Raw genomic sequence first — 18,023 nt, 5'->3', positions numbered from 1 at the left:
AATAATCAGCTCCCACATGGGGCTCACATTCTAAGTAGAAGAGAGAACAGGTGTCGGATCCTCATTTTACAGATGATGATGATTTAAACAGTGGGGTCACAGTTCTGAAACCAGTAAGAGAAGGGAAGCAGCAGAGATAGAGTCTAGCCCTTCTAGGCCCAGTAATAAGTCATAGAGAAAAGAGAGAAATGAATTTTTCCATTGAGATTTACTTTATTTACAACCAAGGGAAGGTAACATGAAATCCCACAGCCTGTTCCAGCAGCTGCTTTGTGTCTGGCAGTGCTCTGTCTTGTTGAGAAATGTGCCTCGTTCCTAGATTTCTATAGCTGCATCTAGAAGAGCATTCTCTTCCTTCCCTGCCATCCCATTAATGGGAGAGGAAATATATTTCCTGTTCAAAAAAAAAAAAAGCTCAGAATTCAGTGTTAAATTTAGATATATGATATGTAAATGAATCTGACAACTGAGTGAATAAAAAATGAAGGTTTAAATTATTGAACAGGGGGAGGAGATGGTGCATGCAAATGGCATTAATGTGAAGAGGGGGAACTCTGAGAACAAGGCAGTGAATTTTGAAATGTAATTATTTCTTGCACCCAAAAGCGCCCAGATATACACTAAGAGGCAGCAGCTACAAAGCACAGGGTTATTTCAGAGATTTTGCTTTCTATCATGTCGCTTCCTTCACGTTGTTGTTTTTGTTGTTTTTCTCTTTCCACGCTGTGAGAGAGATGGGAGGCTGCTGAATATTTTGGCCCTGATTAAAGTGAGATAAATTCAGTTTTGATTGCTTACACGAGAATGAATTAATCTGTGTGGCTCGTTGTCTTTTGCGATCTCTTTGCTTGCATTCCTGGGACTGCAGAAAAGTGTGTGCTAATTGATTTGGTGGAGACTTACTCTCTTTTATTCATTAGAGTTGTAGCTTTCAAATTATAGCACTATTTATAAGCCCAGCAGTGGATTTTCTGAAGACATCTCTAGGGGTGAAATCAACTTCCATCAGCCCAACTGACCTTATGATCAATTAATCAATTAATTGCATTTATTTGAGTGCTTACTGTGTGCAGAGCACTGTAGTAAATGCTTGAGAGAGAACACTATAATAGAATTGGTAGTCACGTTTCCTGCCCACAAAGAGTTTACAGTTTAGAGGGGGAGACCGACATTAATAAAAATAAATAAATTACAGATAGGTGACGTGTATGTATTTGTGGTACAAAAGCATAGTTTTTTTTCTTTAATCCTTAGTTGTATATAGCACCTTTCGCCTCAGTTAAAATAAAGTCTGTTTGCAGACTTTTTTAATGCCCTGTAGGATGAAAGCAAGATAAATAGTGTGTGCACTAAACTAGGAGCTTAGAGACCTGGGTATAATAATACCTGCCCCACTACCTTCCTCACAGGGATATAGTGAGGATTAATTAGACTTCTTCCTCAGAGCTCTTTGGATTCCAGGGAGAAGAGTAGTTTCTAAGTAGGAGCCACTAAAGCAAGCTGGGAAGTTTAAGGGGAGAATGGAATGCGTTCTCCTCTGCTTTGTCTATGAACTTACTCCCGCTTTCCTGAGGTGAAATTTGGCAGCTCGTTTATTAGCTAATTCCTATTGGCTAAAGTGTTAATGGCTTATTTAACCCCAAATCCCTTTGCAACAAACTTTTTTTTTGGTGGTGGGGGGTGGGGGGGTGGGTGATATATACTAAGAAATTCGTCCATAATGGCAAGTTGGAGGAAAGGGATAGGGTTGTCGAGGAAAATGGGAGGGATGTTAGGAGGCTCAAGAAGGGCTAAATACACTTGCGAGCATAAATCCACTGTGGGTCACTGGACGGAAAGCTAGAGATGTAGCAATGTATCCCTAATCATGTGATGTGCTGTCTAGGAGGGCAATAATCCCTTTTTTTTATTGTTACATTGAGTCAGTATATTTGGAATCTTCCTGGGCCTCTACTAAAAGGGTGGATTAAAATTATTGTTATTATTATTATATTTAAGTATTTACTATGCGCTCCCTAAGTGCTGGCATAGATACAAGATAATCAGGTCCCACGGGGGGCTCACCTTCTAAGTAATCTCACATTCTCACATTCCCCCTCCTAGACTGTGAGCTCTTTGTGGACAGAGAATGTATATTCCAACTCTGTTATAATGTGCTTTCCCAAGTTTTTAGTACAGTGCTCTGCATACAGTAAAGATTCAATAAATATGATTGATCAATTGATTGAAGTAGGAGGGAGAATAGGTTTTGAATTCCCATTTTGTAGATGAGGGAACTGGGAGCATCAAGGTCATTCAGAAGATAAAGACATGGATCAGATTTCATTCATTCATTCATTCAATAGTATTTATTGAGCGCTTACTATGTGCAGAGCACTATACTAAGCGCTTGGAATGAACAAGTCGCCAACAGATAGAGACAGTCCCTGCCGTTTGACGGGCTTACAGTCTAATCGGGGGAGACGGACAGACGAGAACAATGGCGATAAATAGAGTCGAGGGGAAGAACATCTCGTAAAAACAATGGCGACTAAATAGAATCGAGGCGATGTACAATTCATTAACAAAATAAATAGGGTAATGGAAATATATACAGTTGAGCGGACGAGTACAGTGCTGTGGGGATGGGAAGGGAGAGGTGGAGGAGCAGAGGGAAAGGGGGAAAAGAGGGTTTAGCTGCGGAGAGGTAAAGGGGGGTGGCAGAGAGAGTAGAGGGAGAAGAGGAGCTGAGTCTGGGAAGGCCTCTTGGAGGAGGTGAGTTTTAAGAAGGGTTTTGAAGAGGGGAAGAGAATCAGTTTGGCGGAGGTGAGGAGGGAGGGCGTTCCGGGACCGCAGGAGGACGTGGCCCGGTGGTCGACGGCAGGATAAGATAAGCAGCGTGGCGCAGTGGAAAGAGCACGGGCTTTGGAGTCAGGGCTCATGAGTTCGAATCCCAGCTCTGCCGCTTGTCAGCTGTGTGACTGTGGGCAAGTCACTTCACTTCTCTGTGCCTCAGTTCCCTCATCTGTAAAATGGGGATTAAGACTGTGAGCCCCACGTGGGACAACCTGATTCCCCTGTGTTTACCCCAGCGCTTAGAACAGTGCTCTGCACATAGTAAGGGCTTAACAAATACCAACATTATTAGGATAGGCAAGACCGAGGGACGGTGAGGAGGTGGGTGGCGGAGGAGCGGAGCGTGCGGGGTAGGCGGTAGAAAGAGAGAAGGGAAGAGAGGTAGGAAGGGGCAAGGTTATGTAGAGCCTCGAAGCCTAGAGTGAGGAGTTTTTGTTTGGAGCAGAGGTTGATAGGCAACCACTGGAGTTGTTTAAGAAGGGGAGTGACACGCCCAGATCATTTCTGCAGGAAGATGAGCCGGGCAGCGGAGTGAAGAATAGACCGGAGCGGGGCGAGAGAGGAGGAAGGGAGGTCAGAGAGAAGGCCAACACAGTAGTCTAGCCGGGATATAATGAGAGCCCGTAGCAGTAAGGTAGCCGTTTGGGTGGAGAGGAAAGGGCGGATCTTGGCGATATTGTAGAGGTGAAACCGGCAGGTCTCGGTAACGGATAGGATGCGTGGGGTGAACGAGAGAGACGAGTCGAGGATGACACCGAGATCGCGGGCCCGAGAGACGGGAAGGATGATCGTGCCATCCACGGTGATAGAGAAGTCTGGGAGAGGACCGGGTTTGGGAGGGAAGATGAGGAGCTCTGTCTTGCTCATGTTGAGTTTTATGTGGCGGGCCGACATCCAGGTGGAGACGTCCTAGAGGCGGGAGGAGATGCGAGCCTGAAGGGAGGGGGAGAGGACAGGGGCGGAGATGTAGATCTGCGTGTCATCTGCGTAGAGATGGTAGTCAAAGTCGTGAGAGCGAATGAGTTCACCGAGGGAGTGAGTGTAAATGGAGAACAGAAGAGGGCCAAGAACTGACCCTTGAGGAACTCCAACAGTTAAAGGATGGGAGGGGGAGGAAGCGCCAGCGAAGGAGACCGAGAATGACCGGCCAGAGAGGTAAGAGGAGAACCAGGAGAGGACGGAGTCCGTGAAGCCAAGGTGAGATAAGGTATGGAGGAGGAGGGGATGGTCGACAGTGTCAAAGGCAGCAGAGAGGTCAAGGAGGATTAGAATGGAGTAGGAGCCATTGGATTTGGCAAGAAGGAGGTCACGGGTGACCTTAGAGAGAGCAGTCTCGGTAGAGTGGAGGGGACGGAAGCCAGATCGGAGGGGGTCTAGGAGAGAATGGGAGTTAAGGAATTCTAAGCATCGATTGTAGACGACTCGTTCTAGGATTTTGGAAAGGAAGGGTAGTAGGGAGATAGGGCGACAACTGGAGGGGGATTTGAATCCAGGTCCTCTGACTCTCAGGCTCATGCTCTTTCTATTAGGCCACACTGCTCTAGATCATTTCCTGGCAGCCAATATTGAAGAACCTCCATAACCATGAAATCCAGTACCTTTCTCTTGCCAGGACTAAGTTGACACCATCCAAATCAGGTAATCATGTACTCTTATCCTTAATGAATTTCCAGAATTTCTATTACTAGGGCAGTGCAGTGCTCAGATTCTGTTTCAGTACAGTGCTCTGCACATAGTAAGCGCTCAATAAATACCACTGATAGAGATCCCTGCTACTCTATTAAATTGGTCTGGTGTGTAGCTGTCCTGGAACACCTGAGACCTGAACCCCAATCCAGCCCTGGCAGTGCTCAGAGGAGTAATTGGAGGGGTGAGGGTCTCTCACGTGGCTTCCATTACCCAAGAGATGTGGAAACGGCTGACAGAGTCCTGCCCTTTGACTAAAGTGCCAGGGTGGTAAGCTGAGATGGAGTCCGCCGGAGAGGGAGGAGAATAATGAAGTAGACTGTAGTCCTTTATGGGTTTTAATTCCTCTTTTTTATGGTATTTGTTGAACACTTACTATGCGGCAAACACTGTTCTAAGCACCGAGGTAAGTACAAGTTAATTAGGTTGGATACAGTCCGTGTCCCTCATTGAGATTCACAGTCTTAATTCTCATTTTACAGATAAGGGAAATGAGGCACAGTGAAGTGACTTACTTGCCCAAGGTCACACAGCAGACAATTCTCAAAACTGGGATTTAAACCCAGGTCCTCCTGATGCCGAGGGTCACGCTCTATCCATTAGGCCACGCTGCTTCTCTGTTGAAGGCTACTGATGTCTATTGCTCCTTTTCCTAAGGAGATTGCCATACGTAATGAAGACACCTCCAGAGAGTGGGAGGTTCATGCCTAGCCTCATCTGCATGTCTGGGGAAGTCCATCTCTCTCCTTTCCCTTGTTGCTTCCCTTGTCCAGCTGGACTCTGCACACGTCCTTCCCTCCCACTTCGAGTCAGTTCGGAAGGCCGGGTTCACCCTCGGCTCTAGGAAAGGCCACAGCCCTTCCCATTCCCTTAGCGAGGACCAATCCCAAAAGCCACCGGAGCTAAGGGCCCATCCTCTGACTTTGCAGTTGACTAATGTTCTGACCTTCCTTGGGGCAAGGCTGGTCAATCTATCAATCATGTTTACTGAGCGCTTGCCCACAGTGAGATTCCTTTCCGAACCCCAAGATGCTTATGACTCCCTGCCCCAAACTAATGGAACATCATACAAGAGTGCCCTGAGTCTTAGTAGAAATTTTTTAATGCTTAAAACTTGATATTCATCACTTTAGTCACTCTGTACTAATTTTCTCCTCTCCTCCTAATATACTTACAGAAAATTTAAAAGCATCCGTTAGTACATTGGTCCCCTACCCAATCAGGTATATAACTCCGCTGGTGAAGTGGTTGTTTTTTTCTGGGAATCAATAGTCAACTGACTTCTATCTATAGCTATGCCATTTGTTTGATGTTAATGAACTGGGTAATGAAACTTCTGAAATTGCTGGCTGGCTTATCTCTGTTTTCCCCTCCCAGGCAAATTAATGAAGAAGAATTGGTCTTATTCAGCAGTTCACACCCACAGTGTTACTCTATTGAAAAAGTTACATTCTGAACAAAAGGGCTTTTGGTAGAGCAAAAGATACGTCTTAATTCTGATGGGGATGCCGGTTTGGGAACCTCAGGCAGGATGTGGCATTTGATATTTTTCGCTTAGTTGTTTAAAAATTATCATTTTTATTGCACGGAGTCTGCCATTCTCAAAGGACAAACGATAAGTTTTTTTCCATTTATTCCCATACCCAACATTTTCCTTAGAAAGGATAGCAGAGGCATTTGAATGTCGAAGTCAGTATTGGAGAGCAAAGTTTCTCTGGGAACATAAACTCACCCACATGGCACAAATTGTCCTAAAGGCAGGAAGTTTCCCATAGAAAGACTGATTTTTCATCTCGTTACGTATCCCACGGAACTGATGAAAGTCCTGAGTTTCCCTTGGCTTCAAAGGGAAACCTAACCTCACGCCAGCTCTGCGGGCCACAGAGCAACACATAAATGGACCTCTACGTTCCAATTAGTCTCTGTTAAAGACAGGCAGCGTGCAAATGTTCGTTTCTTCATTTTCTGACGGCGTGCACGGTGTGCGTGTGTGGATAGTGAACATTAATACTGTGTGTCGGCATAGTTACAGAACCATTTTCTTTTTTTAGAAAATAGAAACAGGCATGTGGAGGAAGAAAAGTCCAGCTCTTCGGTGCCATGTTCGTGCTTGGAGCCAAGCTGGGTGAGGGCTGCTGAGGGAAACCCCCGAAGCAGGCTCACAGGGTAGGAAGGGGAAGGATTCACTATTCACTACACCCTGCTGCTTCTCAAGTTAGTCAATCAATCATATTTATTGAGCTCTTACTGTGTGCAGAGCAGTGTACTAAGCTCTTGGGAGAGTGCAGTACAATAATAAACGGTGACATTCCCTGCTCACAATAAGCTCACTGTCTAGATGTGGGTAGACAGACATTAATACAAATAAATAAAATTATAGATATGGACATAAGTGCTGTGGGGCTGGGAATGTGGGAGGATGAATAAGGGGAACAAGTCAGGGTGACATAGAAGGAAGTGGGAGAAGAGGAAGAGAAAAGGAGGGATTAGTCGGGGAAGTCCTCTTGGAGGAGATGTGATTTCAATAAGGCTTTGAAAGTGGGGAGAGGAATTTTCTGTCAGATATGAAGAAGGAGAGTGTTCCAGGCCAGAGGCAGGACATGGGTGAGAGGTCAGTAGCAAGATGGATGAAATCGAGGTACAGTGTAAAAGTGAGTTTTAGAGGAGTAAAGTGTGAGGGTTGGGTTGGAGTAGGAGAGTAGGAAGATGAGGTGCAGAGAAGCAGCGTGGCTCAGTGGAAAGAGCCTGGGCTTCGGAGTCAGAGGTCATGAGTTCGACTCCCGGCTCTGCCACTTGTCAGCTGTGTGACTGTGGGCGAGTCACTTAACTTCTCTGTGCCTCAGTTACCTCATCTGTAAAATGGGGATTAAGACTGTGAGCCCCACGTGGGACAACCTGATTCCCCTGTGTCTACCCCAGCGCTTAGAACAGTGCTCGGCACATAGTAAGCGCTTAACAAATACCAACATTATTATTATTATGAGGTAGGAGGGGAGGCTTTTAGGATAGCAGAACTAGTATGAAGGGAATATTAGGGCTGGAGTGGCCTTTAATAAGCTCCCTTCATCCCCAAAAGGAACACTTCCCACTCTACTCTTTCCTTCAGTGCCTTTCCCCACTCAGGAGTGGAAGGACCTAAGTTTTGTTTTTTGTTTTTTAATGACATTTGTTAAGCACTTTCTATGTGCCAGATAAGCACTGGGGTAGATTCAAGCAAATCAGGCTGAACACAGCCCATGTCTCACATGGGGCTCACAGTCTTGATCCCCATTTTACAGATGAAGTAACTGAGCTCAGAGAAGTGACTTGCCTAAGGTCACAAAGCAGACAAGCAGCAGAGCTGGGCTTAGAACCCAGGTCCTTCTGACTCCCAGGCCTGTGCTGTATCCACTAGACCATGCTGCTTCCGGGCAAGTCACTTAAACTCCGTGCCTCAGTTTTCTGATCTGTCAAATGGGGATTAAATTTGTGTCCTCCCTGTTACTTACACTGTGAATGAGACACTTACCCTTCTGTGTGCCTCAGTTTTCTCATCTGTTAAATTTGTGTCCTCCCTGTTACTTAGACTGTGAGACAGGAGGGATATGTGGGACAGGGACTTTGACCTTCATTCTTTCATTTAAAGATATTTATTGAGCACTTACTCTGTGTAAGTACTTAGGAGAGTGCAATACAATAAACAGACACGTTCCCTTCCCACAGTGAGCTTGTAGTCTAGAGATTATCTTGTATCTATCCCAGGGTTTAGTACAGTGCTTGGCACCTAGTAAGCACTTACGTACCATTAAAAAAAAACCCCAGCATCTCAGAGGGCAACACAAATGTACTAACTGTTCACACGTGTGGATCCATTCCCCAGTCCCTCTAGTCAGCCAATCGTATTTTGTCAATCATATTTATTGAGAGCTTACTGTACACATACACAGGGCACTGTACTAAGCGCTTGGGAGAGTTCATCACAGCAATATAGCAGACCCATTCACTGCCCAAATGAGCTCTAGACTGTAAACTTTTTGTGGACAGAGAAGTGTCTACCAACTCCATTGCACTGTACTTTCTCAAGCATTTAGTGCACTTCTGTGAACACAGTGAGCACTCAAAAATAGCACTGATTGATAAATAAGTTCGGGCACCTTTTGAGTGAACTGCTCAAAAAAACCTTTCTTTGGAATTCCTTGCTTTGTGGCACTTTATGGGCTAAATGACATCCATAGCAAATGTAGCCCATTAACAATGTGAAAATGTATAAGAATGACAGGAGAATATTAAAAAGTGTCAAATAAGACAAATCAATCACCTTGGCTGTATAAGGAGGAAACTAAGTGTGTAAGCCCTCTAAGACCTAAGATAAAGAGCAATCTAAACCTCTCATGCTAAATCAAATGCTTTGGAGAAAGTAAAATTGACTGCTTTGAATTGGTGTCGTTGTTGGATTGGTTTTGTCGTCCAGTTGCGCGCAAGCAGCAGTGTGGCTTAGTGGATAGAGCACGGTCCTGGGCGTCACGAGGTCATGGGTTCTAATCCTACCTCTGCCACTTATCTGCTCTGTAACCTTGGACCAGTCACTTCACTTCTCTGTGCCTCAGTTACCTCTTCTGTAAAATGGGGATTGAGACTGTGAGGCCCACATGAGTCAGGTTCTGTGTCCAACCTGATTTGCTTGTATCTATCCCAGCACTTAGTACAGTGCCTGGAACATAGTAAGTGCTTAATACCATCATTATTATTATTATTCATTATTAACTGCAGGACTCAAATTCTGTGTACACTGGCCAGCATGCTTAATGAAGACTTTTCAATTGAGGGTTCTGTCTTCACCTACCTTGTTTCCCCTTTCTTCACATCAAAAGTGGTGTACTTAGAAAGCTTTTTGAGTTGCATTAACTTTCCAACCACATCTCACACAGTTGGGGGGCGGGGGGGAGAACAGTTACTTTAGGAATAATTCTGTTTATTTGCCAATGATGTCCCTTTGTGACCCATTAAATACAAATGTCCCTAAAGTGTTTGATTAGTGAAACCTCTGCACTTTGCAGTTGGCAGTGAGAGTCAGCAACGGAGCAAGTGAAGAGGAAAACTAGCTTCCTGAGTTTGGAATATCACAACTGGGACTTGGGTCCATTAAATTGTAAACTCCTCAAGGGGTAGGGCTCTGTCCTTTACTTCTGTTGTCCATTTCAAGAGCCTATTATTCTTGGAAGTCAGGGGTCTCTTCATCGAACTCTTTTGTCCTCTCCCAAAGTGCTTAATACGGATTTCTCAGGCACACAGAAAGCACTCAATAAATGCTATTGATTGATTCATCACTCTGCCCTCAGCCGGGCCTCAATAAATGTTGTTGCTACTGGTTGATAATGATGATGACGATGATGAAACTCAGGGTCTCCTGAGGTTAAATAAATCAGCACACACGTGTTTTTCCTTAGTCCCTTGAAACTGTGGCTGAATGAAAGAGTTGCATCATAGGGGAAAAGAAGAGGTCAATGTGATGGGATTAGAGCAGAGGGTAGTGAGTAGGGTCAAGTATTCGATACTCTGAGGATGGCCTCAAGTCCCAGAGAGAGCCCAAGGCACGCTCTTCACCAAAATGCATTTTCACTTGACTCAGTCTGGTAAACATCTTGGAAAGAAGCTGTCTTGGTTCCCACCTCTGCTCTGACAATCTCATGAAATAGAATATTAAGACTGAAGGATAAACAAGGTTGGGAAAAATGCATAGAGAAAAGACAGCCTGGTTAACACTGAGCTGACCGTGCCCCTCTGGAGCAGTAATAATAGCAATAATGACAGTATAGTTTCCAAAACTCCAATTAATCAGTCTATCCATGGCATTGAGCATTTACAGTGTGCATAACACTGTACTAAGCACTTGGGAGAGCACAGTATAACAGAGTTAGTATACACGTTCCTCGCCTACAGTGAGCTTACAGTAAGATGGGGAGACAATGGGCCTTCTTTCCCAGTTTTTAAAAAATAGTATTTATCATCATTATTACTACTACTAATAATGGCTTTTAAGTCTCTACTATGTGCCAAGCACTGTTCTCAGCACTGGGGTAAATCAAAGTTAATCAGGTCAGACACAGTCCCTGTCCCAAATAAGGCACACACCCCCATTTACAGATGAGGTAACTAAGGCATGGAGAAGTTAAGTGACTTGCCCAGGGTCTCACAGTGGACGTGGCAGAGGAGAACCCAGGTCCTTCTGATACCCAGGCTCTTGCTCTGTCCACTAAGACACACTGCTTCAGGCACTGTACTAAGCGATGGGGAGATACAAGATTATCAGGTTGTCCCGCACAAGGCTCACCCTCTTAATCCCCATTTTACAGATGAGGAAATTGAGGCACAGAGAAGAAGTGACTTGCCCAAGGTCACACAGCAGATACTTGGTGAAGGATTAGAACCCTGGTCCTTTTGACTCCCAGGCCTGTGTTCTAACCGTTTGTCCACAATTGCCTTGTGCAAGTTGAGTGAGGATTGTTGGCATAAAATATTTTCTTGTCAGAGCCCCTACATAATCTTGGGGGGCTCCTAGGCAGAGTTTCCACCTCACACACTCGACTTCCTTGGCTTTTGTGGGGTTAAGTCCAAGAGGAGTAGGGTTTGTTTTTCTGTGTGTCTGGAATGGCCTTCTTAGTCTCCATGGCAACACACGTTCCTGTCACAGTTCTTTCCCTTCTGCTGAGGCATCGCACTTGTGCTTTGCCACTTTTAAGCTTTTCATTTGTATTCTGCCCCCTTTATCTTCCATTACAAATTGGCAGGAATCCAGTCCAAGCATCCATTTCAAAGCCGCCTTTGTTTTACTGGTAAAATGGCTAGTCAAAAATGTATGTAATTTAATCAAACGAAGTACACTTTGTTTTCTTGCTGCTTTTTCTTTCTTTTTTTCCTGTTAAATGCCCCTGTTTCTTACCTAGACTTAAAGGAAGGAAAGACATTTTAACTACGTTCTCTCGGCTGCTTCCCAGACTACATCTGGGGGTAGACTTCACATCATATACACTGTATGTACCCAAACAAGTGGTAGAACTGTATTTCAAAGCAGGTGGAGGAGGAAGCCATAATTCTACAGTACCTTATTCCAGGGTAAACTGCTCAGTGCCTTCAAAATAAAACCCGCTTTACTTATGAGACCAAAAAAAAAAAAAAAAACAAAAAACCCCCCAAAACCTCAGGAAAGCGAAGACACTGAAAGAAGCAACCCAAGGGTGTGGTAGACAGGAGAGGCTCCCTATTGTAGGTGACTAGGGTGGCTTCATGCCAGGATAGGTGACTTTAAAATAGATGAGGGAATCTGAGTAGTGGAGGAATAATAATAATGGTATTTGTTAAGCACTAACTATGTGCCAAGCACTGGTTAAGGAATCCAATATTGCTGTGTGCTCAGAAATATCTACGCATCGGCTTTGGCTCTGCTTTTCCTTAGGGAAATTAGGAAGCAGCCAAAGGCATCAGGGGTAAGAAATCTTAAAAATCACCTTGCTCCTCTCGCTATTATCACCATAACCCTCTCACCCCCCTAGCCCTCCTTTCTCTGGTAGCTGCAGAGAAGTAGACCAGTCACACCCAAATGGTTTCCTCAGGGAACCATTCTACTAACTCTATTGCTTTGTACTCTCACAAGTGCTTAGTATAGCGCTCTGCACATGGTGAAAGCTCAGGAAATACAACTGATTGATTTCCTCAGGCAAACTGCCAGAAACCAGAGCTAGCGTGGAGGTCTGTCAGTTTCCTCCGAGGAAGCCTTCAGGATTGTGGGGAGGGTTACAACAGATCCCTTAGTGAGTCGCTGTTGGTATTGCATAATGTGGCTATAGATCATGCTCTGGTAATTGGTAATGAACATCCCTCTCATTTTTCTAGAGCTTTTACTTCAAAGTGCTTTCTGAACTGAGATTTCATTTTATCCTCATCACATTGTCTGTGAGGTAGAGAGGAGAGAGGTTCATATTACTTTCCCCATTTTGCAAATTGAGAAACTGAGGTACAGAGAAATTAAAATAATAATAATAATGATGATGGCATTTGTGAAGTGCTTACTATGTATGTGTCAAGGACTGCTCTAAGCACGGGGGTAGATACAAACTAATCAGGTAGGACATGGTCCCTGTCCCACCTGGGGCTCACAGTCTTAATCTCCATTTTTACAGATGAGGTAACTGAGGCACAGAGAAGTGAAGTGACTTGCCCAAGGTCACACAGCAGACAAGCGGCGGAGCCGGGATTAGAACCCAGCTCCTTCTGACTCCCAGGTCCGTGCTTTATCTATGCTGCCTCCACTATAATACTTTGCCTGAGATCAAAGAGCTAACATTTGTATTAAACCTCACTTATTTCCCTCCCTTTCCTTTCTTCTCCATTCTGGATTTTTTCGGAATTGATTCTGATCTGGAGGACTTTACCTGGATATTCTTTACTCCCATGATTCAGCTTTCCCAGTAGAGGGCAAGGGCCAGGGCCAGAGAGCCCACGATTCTGAGGCCAATCATGGAGGAAATTCTGGGAAAGGGCTACCATCAGCATTCTAACTCCTTAACGTAAGGACAGGGAAGGCCAGAGTTTGAGGCCTTCCAAATCTGTTATATCGTATTCTCCTAAATGCTTAATACAGTGCTTGGCACCTAATAAATACTTAACAAATACCACTATTAGTTTCATCATTATTGATAATGATGATATGCTAGTAGTGGTGTTTATTAGTAATTAATAATGGTAATAATAATAAATCCTGAGCGTAATCACCCTTTCTTTTCCTCCCAAATCACTGGAGCTCCATTTCCAAAGCATTACAAGGAACCCCCCACTCAGTATAAAGATAAATAGGGCAGAATATTCATTCATTCGTTCAGTCGTATTTATTGAGCACTTACTATGTGTAAAGCACTATACGAAGCACTTGGGAGAGTGCAGTGCAACAACAGACACATTCCCTACCTGCAACAATCTCAGTCTAGTAGATCTAAAGGTGAGGTTTTTTTTGTCCTTTTTTAAATATTTGTCAAGTGCTTATTATTAGCCAGGCGCTTACTGAGCCCTGGGTTATTTACAAGATCATCAGGTTGGACATAATCCATATCCCACCTGGGGCTCATGTTATTAATCTCTATTTTACAGATGAGGAAACTGAGGCACGGAGAAGTTAAGTGACTTACCCAAGGTCCACAGCAGACATGTGGCGGAGTCAGGATTAGAACCCAGATCCTCTGATTTTCGGGCCCATGCTCTTTCCACCAGGCCACACTGCTTCTAGTTCCAGCCCAAGTCCCTAGTAATTCGGGATGAAACATCTGGGGAGCAGAATATATGCAATGGTATTGGCAAGAAAATCTTTCAGGGTGGAATTTTCTAGGTCTTGGATTACAATAGCCGACTCATCGATCTCCCATATTTTTTCAGTGTAGTGCTCTGTCTTCTCTGGTAAGCACTATGGAATGACAGTTCCCCAGGAAGTAAAATGTTCTCATTTCAATTACAAGGAACAACAGGAACAAAACTGCCTGAAGCCACTCCCTCCTGACCCAGGCTGAATTCCTGATTTTTTATTCTTTTTCTGGTTTCAACAACAGCCACAACCAATTATCTATCACTCCACACTCTCATTCCCAGCTTCTCCAAATTGGGAGAAGTTCCCCACCACTGTGGTCTATTTGCAGAGCTTTCGAAAACCAAAAGTATAGAGTATTAATACAACTGTTCTGCACAAAGACAAAACAAGAGGAAATGGGCTTAAGTTGTAGCATGAGGAATTTAGGTTGAATAAAAGCGATTTCCTGAAAATGAGTCGTTATTGGAAAAAATTACTCTGTGAGGTGGTTGAATCTCTAACCCTGGCTATAGTTAATGATGGTGCTTGTTAAGTGCTTACTATGTGCCAAACCCTATACTAAATGACCTCCCAACCTCCTGCCTCTCCCCACTCCAGTCCATACTTTACTCCACTGCCCGGATTATCTTTCTACAGAAATGCTCAGGCCAGGTCATCCCCTTCCTCAAAAACCTCCAGTGGTTGCCTATCCAGAGAAGCAGCGTGGCTCAGTGGAAAGAGCATGGGCTTGGGAATCCAGAGGTCATGGGTTTGAATCCTGGCTCTGCAACTTGTCAGCTGTGTGACTGGGCAAGTCACTTAACTTCTCTGTGCCTCAATGACCTAATCTGTAAAATGGGGGTTAAGACTGTGAACCTCATGTGTGACAACCTGATTACCCTGTATCTACCCCAGCTCTTAGAACAGTGCTCTGCACATAGTAAGCGCTTAACAAATACCAACATTATTATTATTATTATTATCCACTTCCGTATCAAACAAAAACTCTTCACCATTGGCCTTAAAGCTCTCCACCAGCTTGCCCCGTCCTACATCACCTTGCTTCTCTCCTTCTACATCCCAGCCCGCACACTTGGCTCCTCTGGTGCTGACCTTCTCACTGTGCCTCCATCTCTCCTGTCTCATGGCCAAACCCTGGCCAACATCCTGCCTCTGGCCTGGAACGCCCTCCCTCCTCAAATCTGCCAGACAAATTACTGAAGGCACATCTCCAAGAGGCCTTCCCAGACTAAGTCCCACATTTCCTTATCTCTCACTCCCTTCTGCATCATTCTGACTCACTCTCTTTGCTCTTCCCTCTTCTCCTCTTCACCCCTCTCCCCGCCCCACAGCACTTAGGTATATAGCCGTAATTTTATATATGTTGATGTCCGTTTATTTGTACTGATATCTGTCTCCCCCACTCTATAAACTGTGAGCTCCTTGTGGGCAGGGATTGTCTCACTTTATTGCTGTATTGTACTTTCCCAAGCACTTAGTACAATACTCTACACACAGTAAGTGCTCAGTAAATACGATTGAATGAATCCCCATTATGCAGATGGGAGAACTGAGGCACAAAGAATTTAAATGATTTGCCTAAGGTCACACAACAGGTAAGTGATGGAGCTGGGATTAGAACTCAGGTCCTCTGACTCCTGGGCCTGTACTCTTTCCACTAGACCATGTTGCTTCCCTAAAAATAAGACCCTCAATGACCCTATAACTCAGAGATTAGCTCTTGTTGAACACTGTGTCCTGGAAAGTTTGCATTATAATTCACACACCTTGAATGTTGATGACAGTGTCCCACCCTTGTGTACATATTTTTTTCCAACTTCATCTAATGCCTTACTCAGTTATGCCTGCATTTTTGGGGAAAAAAACCCCCACCAATTTCCTAATAATGAAACACATAGTAAAGCACATAGTGAAACTATGCTCCCTGGTATATCTTTATTCTTCTCCTTGCTCCCATTGTTAATAAATACTGTATGTCTGTTTACCTCCCCTTTAGACTGAGAGGCCCATGAGGGAACTTGGTAGTGTATCAATCTATTAAACACTTACTGTGTGCAGAGCACTGTACTAAGTGCTGTGCACACAGTAAGCATTCAGTAAATACGATTGAATGAAATAAGATTGAATGAATGAAGTGCTTAGGAGAGTATGGACAGGGACTGTATCTGTTATATTGTTCTGGTATATTCTCCCAAGCGGTCATAGCAATATTAGAGACATTCCCTGCCCATACTCTCTTAGGCACTTAGTATAGTCCTCTGCTCACATTAGATGCTCAATGGGATTGTTATTTCTGCCCAGGGGTAGGGGGTTGGACCTTGGGATATCTCCCCCAGCTCTATGATTTTACTTGAAGCAAGGGAGAGTAATTATCTGTCAGATTTGAGGAGGGAGGGAGTTCCCAGGCCAGATTCAGGACGTGGGCGAGGGGTCGGCGGTGAGGCAGGCGAGAGTGAGGCCCAGTGAGAAGGTTGGCACTAGAGGAGCCAAGTGTGCAGGCTGGGCTATAGGAGGAGAATAGTGAGGTGAGGTAGGAGGGGCAAAGGGATGGACTGCTTTAAAGTCTCTTGGTAAGAGGAGCACATAGTGTCTCGGTGTAGGGACCTGGCCCCCAAGGGATTGCAGAAGGACCCCTAAAACAAAGAATGTGGTTGACAGAACCCAAAAAATGTATTCAAAATATTCCACTCCAGGGACTCTGAATCCTGGAACACCTTCAAGAATATCCTCACCAAGCCTCCTTCCAGCCTCTCATTCTGATGTTAGGGAGGGACAGCCCTTCCTTCTTTAGAACTCTTCTCTGGGTCCTGGTCCACTAGGACAGTTGGAATCTTTGCATCACCTTCATCCACCTGCCACTTTTTGCTTCCAGGTCATCATTCAGTGATATTTATTCATTCAATAGTATTGATTAAGCACTTACTATGTGCAGAGCACCATACTAAGCTCTTGGGAGAGTACAATACAACAATAGACACATTCCCTGCCTATGTGCAGAACCCTGTATTAAGATCTTAGCACTTAGGACATGATAGAGAGTCTTCTGCCTCCCCTAGTGGACTGTGGCCAATTCTTACCCATAGCCCAAGATAGCTCCCTGACTGATTAATAAAGTTGACTGCAGATGTATTCAGGCCATTTTTTCATCCCGACAAGCTGCCCTTGAAATGATACCATTCTCTGACTAGATAATAAATTACACTGCAACAGAAATTCAAAAGCCCTACCATGCAAAAACCGGTCTATCCATCCGAGGACCCCAAACAGCTCTTGTATTTCAGCATTTGCCACTGCCTTCAGGGTCAAGATCTTATTCTTTATAATGCTGTAGAATACAGGAAAGAGGAGAACGCACTTCATTCGGTCACCTGCTCATTCTGCTTGCTTTATCTGATTTTGATTTTACTCCCACTGGAGTGATGTAAGATCGGTGGACATAAACTGTTGAAAAGGCGGGGACTGTTTTCTAGTTTTATCAGAATTTGCCTGGGTCAGAAAAACACCCCAAACCAATTGCAGTTGGATTTAAAATGTCTTTTGTTAAAGCTTTAAAAGAGTTTTTAGAATGCCACTTGCTTGGCTATCAAGAAAGACAACTGTTGCCCTTTTTTATGGTGTTTGCTAAGACCTTGTCAAACAAGCACTGGGATAGGTACAGATCAATTAAGTCAGACATGGTCCCTCTATCACATGGGGCTCACAGACTGAGGAGGAGGGCGAACAGATATTGCATCCCCATTTTACAGTTGTGGAAACAGAGGAGTCAAGAGAGTCACACAGCAAGCATTCGGAAGAGCTGGGATTAGAACTCAGGTCCTCTGACTCCAAGGCCTGTGCTCTTTGCACTAGACCATGCTGCTTCTCCTTAGGACAACCGTCCTCCATGAGAAGCAGTGTGGATAGAGCACAGGCCTGTGAGTCAGGGGACCTGGATTCTAATACTAGCTCCACTGCTTGTCTGCTGTGTGACCACGGACAAGTCACTTAACTTCTCTGTGCCTCAGTTATCTCATCTTTAAAATGGAGATTAAGAGTATGAGCCTCAAGTGGAACAAACTGATTACCTTGTATCTACTCCCAGCACTTAAAACAGTGCCTGTCACGTTGTAGGCACTTAACAAATACCATTTAAAAAAAAATCTGTCACAAGATTCCTTCCAACATCCTGCTG

The sequence above is a fragment of the Ornithorhynchus anatinus genome, chromosome 2 (assembly GCF_004115215.2).
Source record: "Ornithorhynchus anatinus isolate Pmale09 chromosome 2, mOrnAna1.pri.v4, whole genome shotgun sequence".
NCBI classification, from domain to species: domain Eukaryota; kingdom Metazoa; phylum Chordata; class Mammalia; order Monotremata; family Ornithorhynchidae; genus Ornithorhynchus; species Ornithorhynchus anatinus.
This window is presented reverse-complemented; position numbering follows the sequence as displayed.